This window comes from Nannospalax galili, unplaced genomic scaffold, assembly GCF_000622305.1.
Source record: "Nannospalax galili isolate Female #2095 unplaced genomic scaffold, S.galili_v1.0 scaffold1774, whole genome shotgun sequence".
NCBI classification, from domain to species: Eukaryota; Metazoa; Chordata; class Mammalia; order Rodentia; family Spalacidae; genus Nannospalax; species Nannospalax galili.
The window spans coordinates 393,054-407,860 of record NW_008334864.1 but is presented as its reverse complement, the minus strand read 5'-3'; the positions used below and the strand labels follow the sequence as shown (position 1 = coordinate 407,860).

The 14,807-nt window shown below is 40.2% G+C and overlaps 1 pseudogene; it reads left to right on the top strand.

Moving 5' to 3' along the window:
• The window catches only part of LOC103731252, a 211,131-nt pseudogene that overhangs the window by 92,653 nt on the left and 103,671 nt on the right, over positions 1 to 14,807 (top strand).

The window sequence follows — 14,807 nt, the reverse complement described above, 5'->3', positions numbered from 1 at the left end:
TTATGGTTATGATTAGGGTTAGAGATACTGCTAGAGTTAGCATTAGGGATAAGTTTAAGATTAGGTTTAGAGTTAGGGGATAGGTTTAGGTTTAGTGTTGGGGGAGGGTTAGGGTTACAGTTAGGGATAGGGTTAGGGATATGGCTGGGGTTACAGTTAGTGTTAGCGTTAGTGTTAGGGATAGGTTTAATGGTTGGGCTTAGTGATACAGTTAGAGTTAGGGTTATGGATAGGGTTGGGATTAGAATTAGGGCAAGGTTTAGGGATAGGGATAGGGTTATGGTTAGTTTTGTATTAGGATTACGGTTAGACTTAGGGACATGGTTAGGGTTTAGGATTATGGATAGGGTTATGGCTATGGTTAGGGTTATGTTTAGGATTAGGGATAGTGTTTGGGTGAAGGTTAGGGTTAACATTAGGTTTAGCTTTAGTGATAGGGATAGGGTTAGTGATAGGCTTAGGGTTAGGATTAGGGTTATGGTTAGGGTAAGTAATAGGGTTAGGGTTATGGATACTGTAAGGTTTACCATTAGGGTTAGGGTTATTGTTAGGTTTAGGGTTTGGGTTAGGTTAGGGATAGGGTTAGGATTAGCGTAAGGGATAGGGTTAGGGCAAGGTAAAGGGTTAGGGATAGTTTTACAGATAGGGTTAGGGTAAGGGTTAGGGTTAGAGTTAGGATTAAGGTTAAGATTAGTGTTAGGGATAGGATTAAGGTTAAGATTATGTTTTGGTTAGGGTTAGGTTTAGGAATAGGTTTAGGGTTAGGATTAGTGTTGTTGGAGAGTTAAGGTTAGGGTTAGGGATAGGGTTAGGGATATGGCAAGGGTTATGGTTAGTGTTAGTGTTAGGGATAGGTTTATGGTTAAGGTTAGGGATACAGTTAGAGTTAGGGTTAAGGTCATGGATAGGGTTGAAATTAGATTTAGGGCAAGGTTTAGGGATAAGTTTAAGGTTAGATTTGGGAAAAGGTTAGGGTTAGGCTTAGGGACAAAGTTAGGGTTTAGGATTACAAATAGGGTTATGATTAGGGTTAGTGCTAAGTTTAGGGTTAGGGATAGGGTTTGGGTGAAGTTTAGGGTTCAGGTTAGATTTAGGTTTAGAGTTAGGGTTAAGATTAGTGATAGGCTTAGATTTAGGGTTAGGGTTAGGGTAAGTAATAGAGTTAAGGTTAAGGAAACAGCAAGGGTTACCATTAGGGTTAGGGTTAGTGTTAGGTATAGGGTTAGGATTAGGTTAGAGATAGGTTTAGGATTAGCATAAGGGATAGGGTTAGGACAAGATGAAGGGTTAGGGCTAAGTGTAGAGATAGGGTTAGGGTAAGGGTTAGGGTTAGAGTTAGGATTAGGTTTAGGATTAGAGGTATGACTAAGGTTCAGATTAGGGTTTGTGTTAGGGTTTTATAATTAGGGATAGATTTAGGGTTAGGGTTAGGTTTAGGGTTAGGGATAAGTTTGGTGTTAATGTTGAGGTTTGGGTTAGGTTTAGGAATAGAGCTAGGGTTAGTGTTAGGGTTAGGTTTAGATTTAGGGTTAGGGTTAGATTTAGGCATAGGGTTATGTTTAGGATTAGGTTTAGTATTAGAGTTATGGATAGGGTTAGGATTTGGGTTACATTTCAGGTTAGGGTTAGGATGAGGTTTAGGGATATGGTTAGGTTTAGGATAGGGTTAGGGTTAAGGATAGGGTAAATTTAGGTATAGGGTTAGGGTAAAGTTTAGGCTTAGCGTTAGGGATAGGGTTAGGGTTAAGTTGAGGGATAGGCTTAGGGTGAGAGTTTGGGTTAGGTTTAGGGATAGGCTTAGAGTTAAGGTTAGTGTTGGGGTTAAGGATAGTGTTAGGGTTAAGATTAGAATTAGGGATAGGTTTAGGGACAGGTTTATGGTTAGTGTTAGGGATAGGGTTATGGTTAAGTTTACAGTTAGGGTTAAGCATAGAGTTATGTTTAGGGTTATGGTTAGGATTAAGGTTCAGGTTAGGTTTTGGGTTAATTATAGGTTTTGTACTAAGGATATGGTTAAGTTTGTTTAGGGATAGGCTTAGGGTTAATGTTAGGCTTAGGGCTACAGTTATGGTTAAGTTTAGTTTTAGGATTATGGATAGGTTTAGTGTGAAGGTAAGTTATGGTGTTATGGTTAAGTTTAGGGTTGGGGATAGGCATATTTTTAGGTTTAGGGTTATGATTAGGTTAGGGTTCAGGTTAGATTTTGGGCTAGTTTTAGGATTTCAGTTATGGATACGGTTAGGTTTGTGTTAGGAGTAGGTGTAGGCTTAGGGGTAGGGTTAATGTTAAGGATAAGGTTAGGGTTAGGTTTAGGGTAAAGGTTGGTGATATGGTTAGGGGTAGGGTTAATGTTAGAGTTAGTGTTATGTTTAGGTTTAGGGATAGAATTACGGTTCTGATTAGGGTTAGGGTTAGCATCTGGGTAAGGGTTACGTTTAGGCATAAGGTTAGGTTTAAGGTTAGGCTTAATCTTAAGTTTAGGGATGAGTTTAGGGTTAGGGATATGGTTAGGGTCAGGGTTACGTTTGGGGTTCAGTATAGGGTTAGAGTTAGAGTTAGTGTTAGGGTTACAGTTAGTGTTAGGGTTAGTGTTAGTGTTAGTGTTAGGGTTAGGTTTAAGTTTTTGGAGAGGGCTAGGTTTAGTGCTAAGGTTAAGGGTAGGGTTAGGTTAAAGTTAGAGATATGGCTAGGGTTAGGGCTATGGTTAGGGAAAGCATTGGGGTTACAGTTAGGAATAGATTTAGGTTTAGGGTTAAGGTTTGGGTTAGGGTTAGGTTTAGGGATAGTTTTGGGGTTCGGGTTAGGGTTAAGTTTGGGGAGAGGGATAAGTTTAGGATTAGAATTAGCATTATGATAGTTTAGGTTTAGGGTTAGGGTTAGGTTTAGGGATTGGTTTAGGGTTAAGGTTAGTATTAGGTTTAGGGTTAGGGATAGGCTTAGGGTTAGGATTAGAGTTTGGGTTAGGGTTAAGTGTTATTGTTAGGTTTAGTAATAAGGTTAGGTTTAGGTTAGTGTAAGGGATAGAAAGGGTTAAAAATAGGATTAGAATTAGGGTTAGGGATATGGTAAGGGTTAGGGTTATTGTTAAGCTTAGGTTTAGATGTAACTTTAGATTTATGGTTATGGTTATTGTTAGTGTTAGTGTTAGTGATAGGTTTAGGGTTAAGATTATGGTTGATGTTGGGAATACATTTAGGGTTAGGGATAAGTTTAACTTTAGGTTTAGGGTGAGGGTTAGTGTTAGGATTAGTGACAGGTTTAGTTATAGGTTTAGGGTTAATGTTGGGGATAGGGTTAGGGATAATATTAGGGTTAATGTTTATGTTAAGTTTAGGGTTAGAAATAGGGTTAGGGTTAGGGTTATGTTTAGGGTTAGGGTTACAGTTAGGATTAGGGTTAGGGATAAGGTAAGGGTTACTGTTAGGATTAGGGATAGGGTTAAGTTTAGATTTAGGGTTAGGGATAGAGTTAGGGTTGGGGTTAGGGTTAGGGGTGGGGATGGGGTTAGGATTAGGTTTAGGGTTAGTGTTAGGGTTAAGGTTAGGGATAGGTTTAGAGTTAGGGTTAAAGTTAGGGTTAGGGTTAGGGTTAGGTTAATGGTTAAGGATTGGGTTAGGTTTAAATTTAGAGTTAGGGTTTGAGTTAGGATTACGGTTAGTGTTAGGGTGAAGACTGGGGATAGGACTAGTTATAGGGTTAGTGTTTTAGTTAGGGTTAGGTTTAAGAATATGTTTAGGATTATGATTAGGGAAAGTTAGGGTTAGGGGATAAGTTCAGGGTTAGGGTTGAGGGAGGTTAGAGTTAGGGTTAAGGGTAGGGTTAGGGATATGGCTAGGGATATGGCTAGGGTTACAGTTAGTGTTAGGGTTAATGTTAGGGATAGGTTTATGGTTAGGGTTAGGGATATGTTTAGAAGTAGGGTTAGGATTATGGATAGGGTTGTAATTAGCATTAGGGCAAGGGTTAGGGTTAGGAATAAGGTTGTAGTTAGGGTTGGGATAGGGTTATGTTTAAGTTTCAGGATAGGGTTAGTGTTTAGGATTATGAATGGGTAATGGTTATTGTTAGGGTTAGGTTTAGGGTTTGGGGTGAAGGTTGGGGTTAGCTTTAGGCTTAGGTTTTGAGTTAGGGTTAGGGTTAGTGATAGGGTTAGGGTTATTGTTAGGATTAACGTTAGCATAAGTAATAGGTTTAGGGTTAGGGATATGTTAAGGGTTACCATTAGGGTTTGGGTTCGTGTTAGGTATAGGGTTAGGGTTAGGTTATGAATAAGGTTAGGGTTAGCGTAAGGGATAGGGTTAGGTCAAGTTAAAAGGTTAGGGCTAGGATTAGAGATAGGGTTAGAGTAAGTGTTAGGGTTAGAGTTAGGATTTGGGTTAGGTTTAGGGATATGAGTAGGGTTAAGATTAATGTTTGGGTTAGGGTTACATTTAGGGATAGATTTAGGATTAGGGTTATGGTTAGGGTTAAGTTTAGGGTTAGGGATAAGGTTAGAGTTAGTGTTTGAATTAAAGTTAGGTTTAGGAATAGAGTTATAGTTAGTGTTAGGGTTAGGGTTGGGGTAAATTCAGTGTTCGGGTTAGATTTAGGCATAGGTTTGTGGTTAGGATTTGGGTTAGGATTAGAATTATGGATAGGGTTATGATTCAGGTTACTTTTCAGGTTAAGGTAAGGATTTTCTTTAGGGATATGGTTAGGGTTAGGGTTAGGGTTAGGGTAGGGTAAAGTTTAGGTATAGGGTTAGGGATAGGGTTACGTTTAGGGTTGGGAATAGTGTTAGGGTGAGGGATAGGCTTGGAGTTAGGGTTTGGGTTAGGGATAGTGTTAGGGTTAGGGTAAGAATTAGGGGTAGGTTTAGGGTTAGGGTTAGGGTTTATGTTTAGGATTAAGTTTGGTATAAGGTTAGAATTAGGGTTTGGGTTAGGTTTCGGTTGATTATGGGTTTGTAATAGGGATATGGTTAAGTTTGTGTTAGGGATTGTGTTAGGGTTTAGGTTAGGATTAGGGTTAGGGTTATGATGGAGGTTAGGATTAGGGTTACGGATAGGCTTAGAGTTAGGGTAAGGGATAGTGTTATGTTTAAGGTTAAGGTTAGGCATAGCATACTTTTAGATTTAAAATTCCGATTAGGGTTACTGTTCGGGTTAGGTTTTGGGTTAGTTTTAGGTTTTGGGTTATGGATACAGTTAGGTTTGTGTTAGGGATAAGGTTGTGTTAGGATTAGGGTTAGTGTTAGGAATAGAGTTAGGGTTAGGGCTAAGTTTAGGGTAAAAGTTGGGGATATGGTTAGGGCAGGGTTAATGTTAGGGTTAGTGTTAGGTTTAGGTTTAGGGATAAGGTCAGCGTTAAGTTTAGGGTTAGGTTTAGAGTTAGAATTAGTGTATGTGTTAGGAATAGGACTAGGTTTAGGATTAGTGTTTCGGTTAGGATTAGGGATAAGATTAGGGTTAGGGTTAGGGTTAGGCACAGGGTTAGGGATAGGGTTAGGCACAGGGTTAGGGTTAGTGCAAGGGTTAGGGTTAGGGATAGTGTTTGGTTCAGGGTTAGGGTTAAGATTTGGGATAGGGTTAGAGCTAGTGTTAAGGTTAGGGTTAGGGTTGGGTTTTGGTTTAAGGATGGGGTTGGGATTAAGTTTAGGTTTAGGGTTAGATTTAGGATAAGGGTTATGATTAGAAATAGGACTAGGGTTAGGGTTAGGCTTAGGATTAAGGTTAGGTTTAGGCATAGGGTTATGATTAAGGGTAGGGTTAGGGTTCTGGTTACAGATAGGGTTAGGGTTCTGATTAAGTTTCAATTTAGAGTTAAGATTTGGTTTAGGAATACAGTTAGAGTTAAAGTTATTGATAGGGTTAGGGTTAGGTTTAGGATTACCGTTTTGGTTAGAGTTATGGTTAGAGCAAGGCTCAGTTTTATGGGTATGGTTAGGCTTGGGGTTAGGGTTAAGTTTGTAATAGGGTTTGGGTTAGGTTTAGCAAGAGGGTTAGGGATAAATTTAGGGTTAGGATTAGGGTTATCATTAGAGTTCGGATTAGGGGTAAGTTTCAGGATAGGACTAAGGTTAGGGTTAGGGTTTGCGTTAGTGTTAGGGTCAGGGTTGGGGTAGTTCTAGCGTTAGTGTTATGGTTAGCATTAATGTTCGTGCTAGGGTTAGGGTTAGGGTTTGGATTAGTTCTAGGGTTGGGGTTAATGTTTGGGATAAGGTTACAGTTAGTGTTAAGGTCAAGGTTAGGGTTCTATTTCTGTTTAGGGATAGGGTTAGGGTTAAAGTTAGGATTAGGGTTCAGGCTAGTTATAGGAATAGGATTAGGGTTAAAGCTTGAGTTAAGGTTAGGTTTAGGGATATTTTTGTTGTTATGGTTAGGGTTAGGTTTTGGGATAGGGATAAGGTTAGGATTAGGGTATGGGTTAGGGTCAGGGATAGGGTTAGGTTTAGGGGTAGGGGTAGGGTTAGGGTGATGGTTAGTGTTAGTTTTTGGTTTGGGTTAGTGATATGTTTAGGATTAAGGGTAGGGCTAAGGTTAGAAATAGGTTTAAGGTTTGAATTAGGTTTAGGATTTGGGTTAGGGTTAGTAATAATTTTAGGTATAGGCTTAGGGTTAGTGTTGGGGAAAGTGTTATGGTTATTGTTAGGGTTAGGGTTAGGTTTAGTGTTAGTGCTTGGGTTAGGGTTAGTTCTAGTGATAGGTTTATGGTTAGTATTATGGTTAGGATTAGGGTTACGGGTTAGGGTTAGGTTTAGTAGTAAGGTTAGGTTTAGAATTAGTGTAAAAGATAGGTTTTGGCTTATGAACAGGGTTTTTTTAAGGTTAAGGATGGATTAGGGTTAGGGTTAGGGTTAGGCTTAGGGATAAGGTTAGGGTTAGGGTTTGAGTTAGGGTGAGGGATAGGGTTAGGCTTAGGGTTAGGGATACGTTTGGAGTTAGGGCTAGGTATAGGTATAGGTTTAGATTCATGGTAAGGGTTGGTATTAGTGATAATGTTAGGCTTAGGGGTAGGTTTAGGAATAGGATTAAGGTTAGGTTTAGGGATAGGGTTACCCTTAAACTTAGGTTTAGGTTGAAGCATAGGTTTATGTTTAGGGTTACTGTTACAATTAGGGTTATGGATACATTGAGGGTAATGTTAGTTTGTGGGTTAGGTTTAGGTTTGTGTTAAGGATAGGGTTTGGGTTAGGTTAGGGACAGGGTTAGGGTTATGGTCAGTGTTATGTTTATGATAGAGATAGGGTTAGGTTTAGTGTAAGGGTTAGGGTTAAGGTTAGGGTTAGGTTTAGGGATATTGTCAGGGTTAGGGTTAGGGTTATGATTCGGACTAGGTTTAGAGTTAGGGTTAAGTTTAGGGTTAGGTCCAGGTTTAGGGCTAGGAATAGGGTAGGGTTAATCTTAGGGTTAGGGTTGGAGTTGGGATTCAAGTTAGGCTTAGTCATAGGAATAGTGTTAGGTTTATGGTTTGCATTAGAGATAGTTTTAGGAATAGGTTTTGTAGGAAAGCAGGATGCCAGTCCCTAAAATTTTAAGTTCAGGCTGAATTCTCTGCTAAAGGGAAGGGCACTGAAAACAGTAGCTCTCATAATCCCATCTTGCAGAACACTGCCAGACTGGCAGGAGACAGCAGCCTGGTCATACGTGCAGGCTCACTGCTCTGAGGCAAAGTGTCTTGGTCAACAATCCTTAGCTCATCTCCTTTTCCTGAACAAATAACTCAGCTATCCTTGGCTAAGGGATTAGGCAAGGTTAAAGGTTTACTCCTGAACTAAAATCTAAAGGTTCACAATGATTTTAGCTCCTAGAAAAAAACATTGTGGCCAATAAATGATCAGATGGGCATTGATAACCTTGAGTAAAAGTTTAAGAATCCCTCTGGCACAACTAACAGGCTAACCGTCCTATTTCTTTGTATCCTAAATTTTTGTATGTGACTGCCATATCTCAAGTGACTGTTAGTTCCTTGGGATGTATAATATACATCAGAATTAAATAATAAACGGTTTGTTGAAAAGACACTGTTCCCAAGGTCCAAGACTCTGTCACCAATCAAGCATCTCTGCTCCGATGCCAGTAGGTCTCCCGCTAAGCAAAGGAAACCTCAGTCCTGACAAGGTGAAGATTAGGTTTATTATTGGGGTTAGGGATAATGTTAGGGTTAGAGTTAGGGTTAGGGTTAGGGCTAGGTTTAGGGTTAGGGTTAGGGGTAGTGTTTGGGTTAGTTAGGATTAGGCATAGAGTTAGGGTAAGGGTTAGGAGTAAGATTACTGATAGGGTTGGGCTTTGAATTAGGATTAGGTTTAGGTTAATGATAAGATTACGGTTAGGGTTAGGTTTTGGGTTAGGGATAGGCTTAGGGATAGGGCTATGGTTAGAGTTAAGGATAGGGTTAGGTTTAGGGTAAGGGTTAGGGATAGGGTTAGGGTTAAGTTTGGGGACAGGGTTAGATTTACTGTTAAGAGTTAGGGTTAGGGATAGGGTTACGATTAAGGTTAGGGTTAGGGTTAAGGTTAGAATTTATGTTAGGATTATTGTTAGGGCAAGGCTTAGGTTTAGGATTAGGGTTAGGGATAGGGTTAGGGTTAAGGTTTAGGGTAGGGTTAGATGTAGTGTTAAAGTTAGGGTTAGGGTTGCATTTAGAGGCAGGGTTAGGGTTAGGTTTAGACTTACGATTATGGTTAATTTTAGAGACAGGATGGCTTAGTTAAAGGTTTAGGGTTGGGTTTAGGCATAGTTTTAGGGTTAGGATAATGGTTAGGATTATGGTTATTAATATGGTTGCAGTTATGGTTAGGTTTTCAGTTAGGGTTATAATTAGGGTTAGGGGTGTGGTTAGAGTTAGATTTAAGTATAGGTTTAGGATTAGGTTTAGGTTCAGGGTTATGGTTAAGATTATTGTTAGGACTAGGCTTAGTGTTAGGGATAGGGTTAGGGTTATGTTTCATTTTAGGGTTTGGATTAGGTTTAAGGTTAGGGTTAGGGTTAGAGTTAGGATTAGGATTAGGATTAGGGTTATGTTTAGTGTTAGGATTAGGGGTAAGTTTTGGGATAGGACTAGCGTTGGGTTTAGCATTTGGTAAGGGTTAGGTTTAGGGATACTGTTAGGGTTAAGATTAATCTTAGGTTTAGTAATAAGTGTAGGGTTAGGGTTAGGTTGAGGGATAGGATTAGGGATAGGGTTAAGGTTAGGGTTAGGGTTAGGGATAGGATTAGGTATAGGATTAGGGTTAGTGTTAAGGAAGTGGTTATAGTTAGCTTTACTGTTAGGCCTAAGGATGAGGTTAGTGTTAGGGTTAGGGATAGGCTTAGAGTTAGGGATACTGTTAGGGTTTGGATTAGGTTTAGGGATATGGTTAGGGTTAGGTACAGAGTTAGGGTTAGGGTTGCAGATCGGTTTCAGTTTAGAATTAAGGTTAAAGTTAGGGTTAGGTTTAGGGACAGGGTTAGGGTTAGGATTAGGGTTAGTGTTAGTGTTAGTGTTAGGGTTAGGGTTAGGGTTAGGATTAAGTGTTAGGGTTAGGTTTAGTAATAAGTTTAGCTTTAGGCTACTGTAAGGGAGAGACAGGGTAAGGGATAGGGTTAGCTTTAGGGTTAGGGACATGCATAGGACTAGGGTTAGGATTATTGTTAGCATTAGGGTAGGTTTTACTTTAGATATAGAGTTATGGTTAGTGATAGATTTAGGGTTAGGTTTATGGTTGAGATTGGGGATTGTTTTAGTGTTAGGGTTAATATTAGGCTTAGTGATAGGTGTAGGGATAGGGATAGATTTAGGGATAGGGTTATAGTTGGGGTTAGAGTTAAGGTTAGGTTTAGGGTTAGGGTTAGAAGAGGAATAGGGAGAGGACCAGGGTTAGGGTTGGGGTTTGGGTTAATGTTAGGTTTAGAATTAGTGTTAGGGTTCAGGATATGGTTAGATTCAGGTTTTATGTTAGGGTTAGTGTTAGGGATAGGGTTAAGGGTTAAGATTATTGTTAGGTTTAGCTAAAGTTTTAGGAGTAGGGATAGGGTTAGCTTTAGGGTTACAAAGAGGTTTAGGGTTAGGGTTATGGTGAGGTTTACGGTTAGGTTAGTTTTAGGATTATGGTTATGGTTAGGGTTAGGGTTAGGGTGCATGTTAGGGTTAGGTTTAGGTTTAGGGACAGGATATAGGGTTAGGTTTAGGGATAGTGTTCGGGTTAGGGTTAGGGATAGGGTTAAGTATAGGCTTAGGGTTAGTGTTAGGGAAAGGGTTAGGTTTAGGGTCACGGTTAGAGCTAAGGATAAGGTTAGGGCTAGAGTTAAGATTAGGTTTAGGGTTAGTGATAGATTTAGGGTTCGGGTTAAGTTTAGAGAAAGATTTAGGGTTTGTAATTGTGTTAGGGTTTGGTTTAGGGTTAGGTTTAGGCTTATAGTTATGTTAAGGGTAGGGTTAGGGTTAGGGTTAGGGTTAAGGGTTATGGTTTGGTTTAAGAATAGGGTTAGGTTAATGGTTAGGGTTAGGCATAGTTTTAGGGTTAGGGATAGGTTTAGCGTTAGCATTAGGGAAAGGGTTAGTATTAGGGTTCGGTTTAGGTTTAGGCTTGGGAATTAGAGTAGTGTTAGGGTTAGGGTTAGGGGTAGGTTTAGGCTTAGGGTTAGAATTAGGCTCAGGGTTAATGTTGGGTTTAGGGATAGGGCTAGATTTTGGCTTAGGTTTAGGGTTAGTGTTAGAGTTAGGTTTTGGGTTGGGGTTAGGCATAGTGTTAGGGTTAGGGTTAGGGTTATGGATAGTTTTAGGGTTAGTGTTAGAGTTAGGAATAGGGTTAGAGTTAGGTTTAGGGATAGAGTTAGGTTTAGGGTTAGGGTTAGGTATAGGATGTTTAGGTTATGGGTTTAGGTTAGGGTTAGGTTTAGATACAGGGTTATTGTTATTGTTACGGTTAGGGTTAGGGATAAGGTTAGGTTTGGGTTTAGGATGAGGTTTAGGGTTAGAGATATGGTTAGGGTTAGGTTTAGTGTTAGGGTTAGCAATAGGGTTAGGATTATGATGAGGTTAGGTTAAGGATTAGGTATAGGTTTTGCATTTGTGTTAAGTTTAGGGTTAGGGATAGGGTTAAAGTTAGTGTTAAGTTTAGCTTTAGGTTTAGGTTTAGGTTTAGGGTTAGGGTTAGGGATAGTGGTAGGGTTAGGATTAAGGGTCAAGATAGCATTAGTGTTTGATTTCACATTAGAGCTAGGGTTAGGTTTAGGGTTAGGGATAGGGTTAGGGTTAAGGTTGGAGTTAGTGCTAGAGTTAGGTTTAGGGTTAGGCTTAGATATAGGACTATTGTTAGGGTCAGGGTTTGGTTTAGGAATAGGGTAAGGGTGAGGGTTAGGGTTAGGTTTAGGCATTGGTTTAAGGTTAGGATATGAGTTAGGATTAGGGATACTGATAGGATTAGGGTTTGGGTTGGGTTTCTGATTAGAGTTATGTTGCTCAAATTCCCTCTGAGTCTCCCGCACTATCAAGCAAACCACATAACATATCTTTATGTGTTTTTATTAACTTAGAATGATCACCTAGTGACTATCCCCACAATGAGGCTCAGAGACACCATATCAGACTGTTCTATTCCCATTGTCACAACTGGCACTTGCTCATGCCTCCAGGGCCAGTCATTTTGCCCCAGGTCCATAAGAGTCAGGCCATTGTGTCCTTGAGCTGCTGTGCATCTGTGCCTTCCCCATGCCACGTGTGGGCTACCCCCGGCTTGTGGTTTCTATTCCAAAATGGCTCCCAGCAGCCCCTCAGTTGTCCATACACTGCAGCAGGCTTTAGACGAACTAGCCAGTTTGGAGATAGGATAAGATTAGGGTTATGGTTAGGGTTCGGCTTAGGGGTAGGGATAAGATTAGGGTTACTTTTGGGGTTAGGTTTAGAATTAGGGTTAGGGTATGTTTGGGGTTAAGTTTAGGGATAGGGTTAGAGTAAGGATTAGGGGTATGTTTAGAGATACGACTAGGATTAGGATTCAGGTTTGGGTTAGGGTTAGGTGTTGGGATAGGGTTAGGTTTAGGCATAGGGTTATGGTTAGGATTAGGGTTATGGATAGGGTTGGGATTCCAGTTAGGTTTTGGTTTAAGGTTAGGATTAGGGTTAGGAATATGGTTAGGGTTAGGGATAAGGTTAGGTTTAGGTATAAGATTAGGGTTATGGAATGGGTTAGGTTTAGGGATAGGCTTAGTGTTAGGAATAGGGTTAGGGATAGTGTAAAGTTTCAGTGTAGGGTTAGGGTTAGTTTTTGGTTTAGTGTTAGTGATAGTGTTAGGATTAGGGTAGTGTCAGTGATAGGGTTGGAATTATGGATAATGTTAGGGACTGGGTTAGGGAGAGGTTTAGGTTTAGGGTTAAGGTTATGGGTAGGATTAGGATTAGGGAGTTTTAGGGTCAAATTTAGAGTTAGGCTTAGCATAGGATTAGGGTTTGTGTTCGGATTTCGGTTAGGGTTAGGGTTAGGGATAGGGTTAATGTTAGGGTTAGGGTTAGGGTTAGGGTTAATGTTGGTGTTAGGATTAGGGGTAGGGTTGTCCATAAGTTTAGGGTTAAGGTTAGGGATGGGGAGAGTTAGGTTTAGGGTTTGGGTTAGGTTTAAGGATAAGGTTAGGGTTAGGTTTAAGGACAGGATAAGAGTTAGGGTTAGGTATAGGGATAGGATTAGGTTTAGTGATAAAGTTAGGTACAGGCTTAGGGTTAGTGTTAAGCAAAGAGTTGGGGTTAGGTTACAGTTAGAGCTAATGACAAGGGTAGCGTTAGGGTTAGGGATTGGTTTAGGGTTAGAGATAGAGTTAGGTTTGGGGTTAGGTTATGTGTTAGGGCTTGGGATAGTTTCAGGATTAGGTTTAGTGATAGGTTTAGGGTTAGGGTTAGGGTTAGGAATTGGATTAGGGTAATGGTTAGGGTTAGGGTCAGGTTTAGTGTTAATGGTTAAGTTTAGGTTTAGGAATAGGGTTAGGTTTAGGGTTAGGGATAGGGATGGGTTTAGAGTTAGGGATAGGGTTAGGGTGAGGATATGGGATAGAGTTAGTGTTAGTGTTAGGGTTGGGGTTGTTGTTAGTGTTAGGGATAAGATTAGGGCTAGGTTTAGTGTTAGGTTTAGGGATAAGTTTAAGTTTAATGTTAGGGTTAGGATTAGTGTTATTGATAGGTTTAGTTATAGGTTAGGGTTAACATTGGGTATAGGGTTAGGGTTAATGTTAGGACTAGTGGTAGTGTTAGGTTTAGGGTTAGAAATAGGGCTAGGGTTAGGGTTACAGTTAGGATTAGGGTTAGAGTTAGGGATAAGACTAGGGTTAGGGTTAGGTTTTTGGTTAGGGTCAGGGTTAAGGTAAGGGTTAGGTTTAGGTTTAGGGATAGGGTGAGGGTTAGGATTAAGGTTAGGGGTAGAGTTAGTTTTATGGTTAGTGTTAGGTTTAGGGTTAGGGATGAGGTTAGGTTTAGGGTTAAGATTCGGGATAGGTTGAGAGTTAGGGTTAAGGTTAGGGTTAGGTTTAGGGTTAGGGTTAGGTTAGGGTTAGCATTTGAGTTAAGATTAGGATTAGGGTTAGGGTTAGGGATAGGGATAGATTAGGTTTAGGGTAAGTGTTTTGGTTAGGCTTAGGTTTAGGAATAGGTTTAGGGTTAAGGTTAGGGAAAGTTAGGGTTAGGGGATAGGTTTACAGTTAGGGTTAGGGTAAGGGATAGGGTTAGGGATATGGCTAGTGTTACAGTTAGTGTTAGGGATAGTTTTACAGTTAAGGTTAGGGATATTGTTAGATTTAGCATTAGGGTTATGGATAGGACTGCAGCTAGATTTACGGCAAGACCTAGGGTTAGGGGTAGGGTTATGGTTAGGTTTGTGATAGTGTTCAGGTTAAGCTTAGTTATAGGGTTAGGGTTTAGGATTACAGATAGGGTTATGGTTATAGTCAGGGTTAGGTTAATTTCAGGGATAAGGTTTGGGTGAAGGTTAGGGTTATCTTTAGGTTTAGGTTTAGGGTTAGGGTTTAGGTTAGTGATTGGATTAGGGTTAGCATTAGGATTAGTGTTAGGGTAAGTGATAGGGTTAGGGTTAGGGATATGGTAAGGGTTCCCTTTAGGTTTAGGGTTTGTGTTAGTTATATGGTTAGGGTTAGGTTAGGGATAGGGTTAGGGTTAAGGTTAGCATTAGGAATATGGTTAGGGCAAGGTAAAAATTTAGGGCTAGGTTTAGAGATGGGTAATGGTAAGGTTTAGGGTTAGATTAGGATCGTGGTTAGGGTTAGGGATATGACTGGGGTTAAGATTAGGGTTTGTGTTAGAGTTACGTTTAGGGATAGAGTTTGGGTTAGGGGTATGGTTAGGGTTAAGTTTAAGGTTAGGAATAAGTTCAGGATTCGTGTTTGGGTTAGGATTACATTTAGAAGTAGAGTTAGGCTTAGTGTTATGGTTAGGGTTAGATTTAGGCATAGGATTATTGTTAGGATTAAAGTGAGGATTAGAGTTATGGCTACCATTAAGATTTGGGTTACATTTCAGGTTAGGGTTAGAATTAGGGTTAGGGTTAGAATTAGGTTTAGGGTTAGGGTTAGGGTTAGGGATAGGGTAAAGTTAAGGTATAGGGTTAGGATTAGGTTTAGGGTTAGGGATGGGGTAAGGTTAGGGTGAGGGACAGGTTTAGGGTCAGATTTAGTGTTAGGGTTATGGATAGGCTTAGAGTTAGGGTTAGGATTGGGGTTAGAGATAGTGTTAACGTAGGGTTAAAATTAGTGCTAGGGTTAGGGATAGGTTTAGTGTTAGGGTTAGGGATAGGGTTATGGTTAAGTTTAGGGTTAGTGTTAAGCATAGGGTAACGTTTAGGGTTTTGG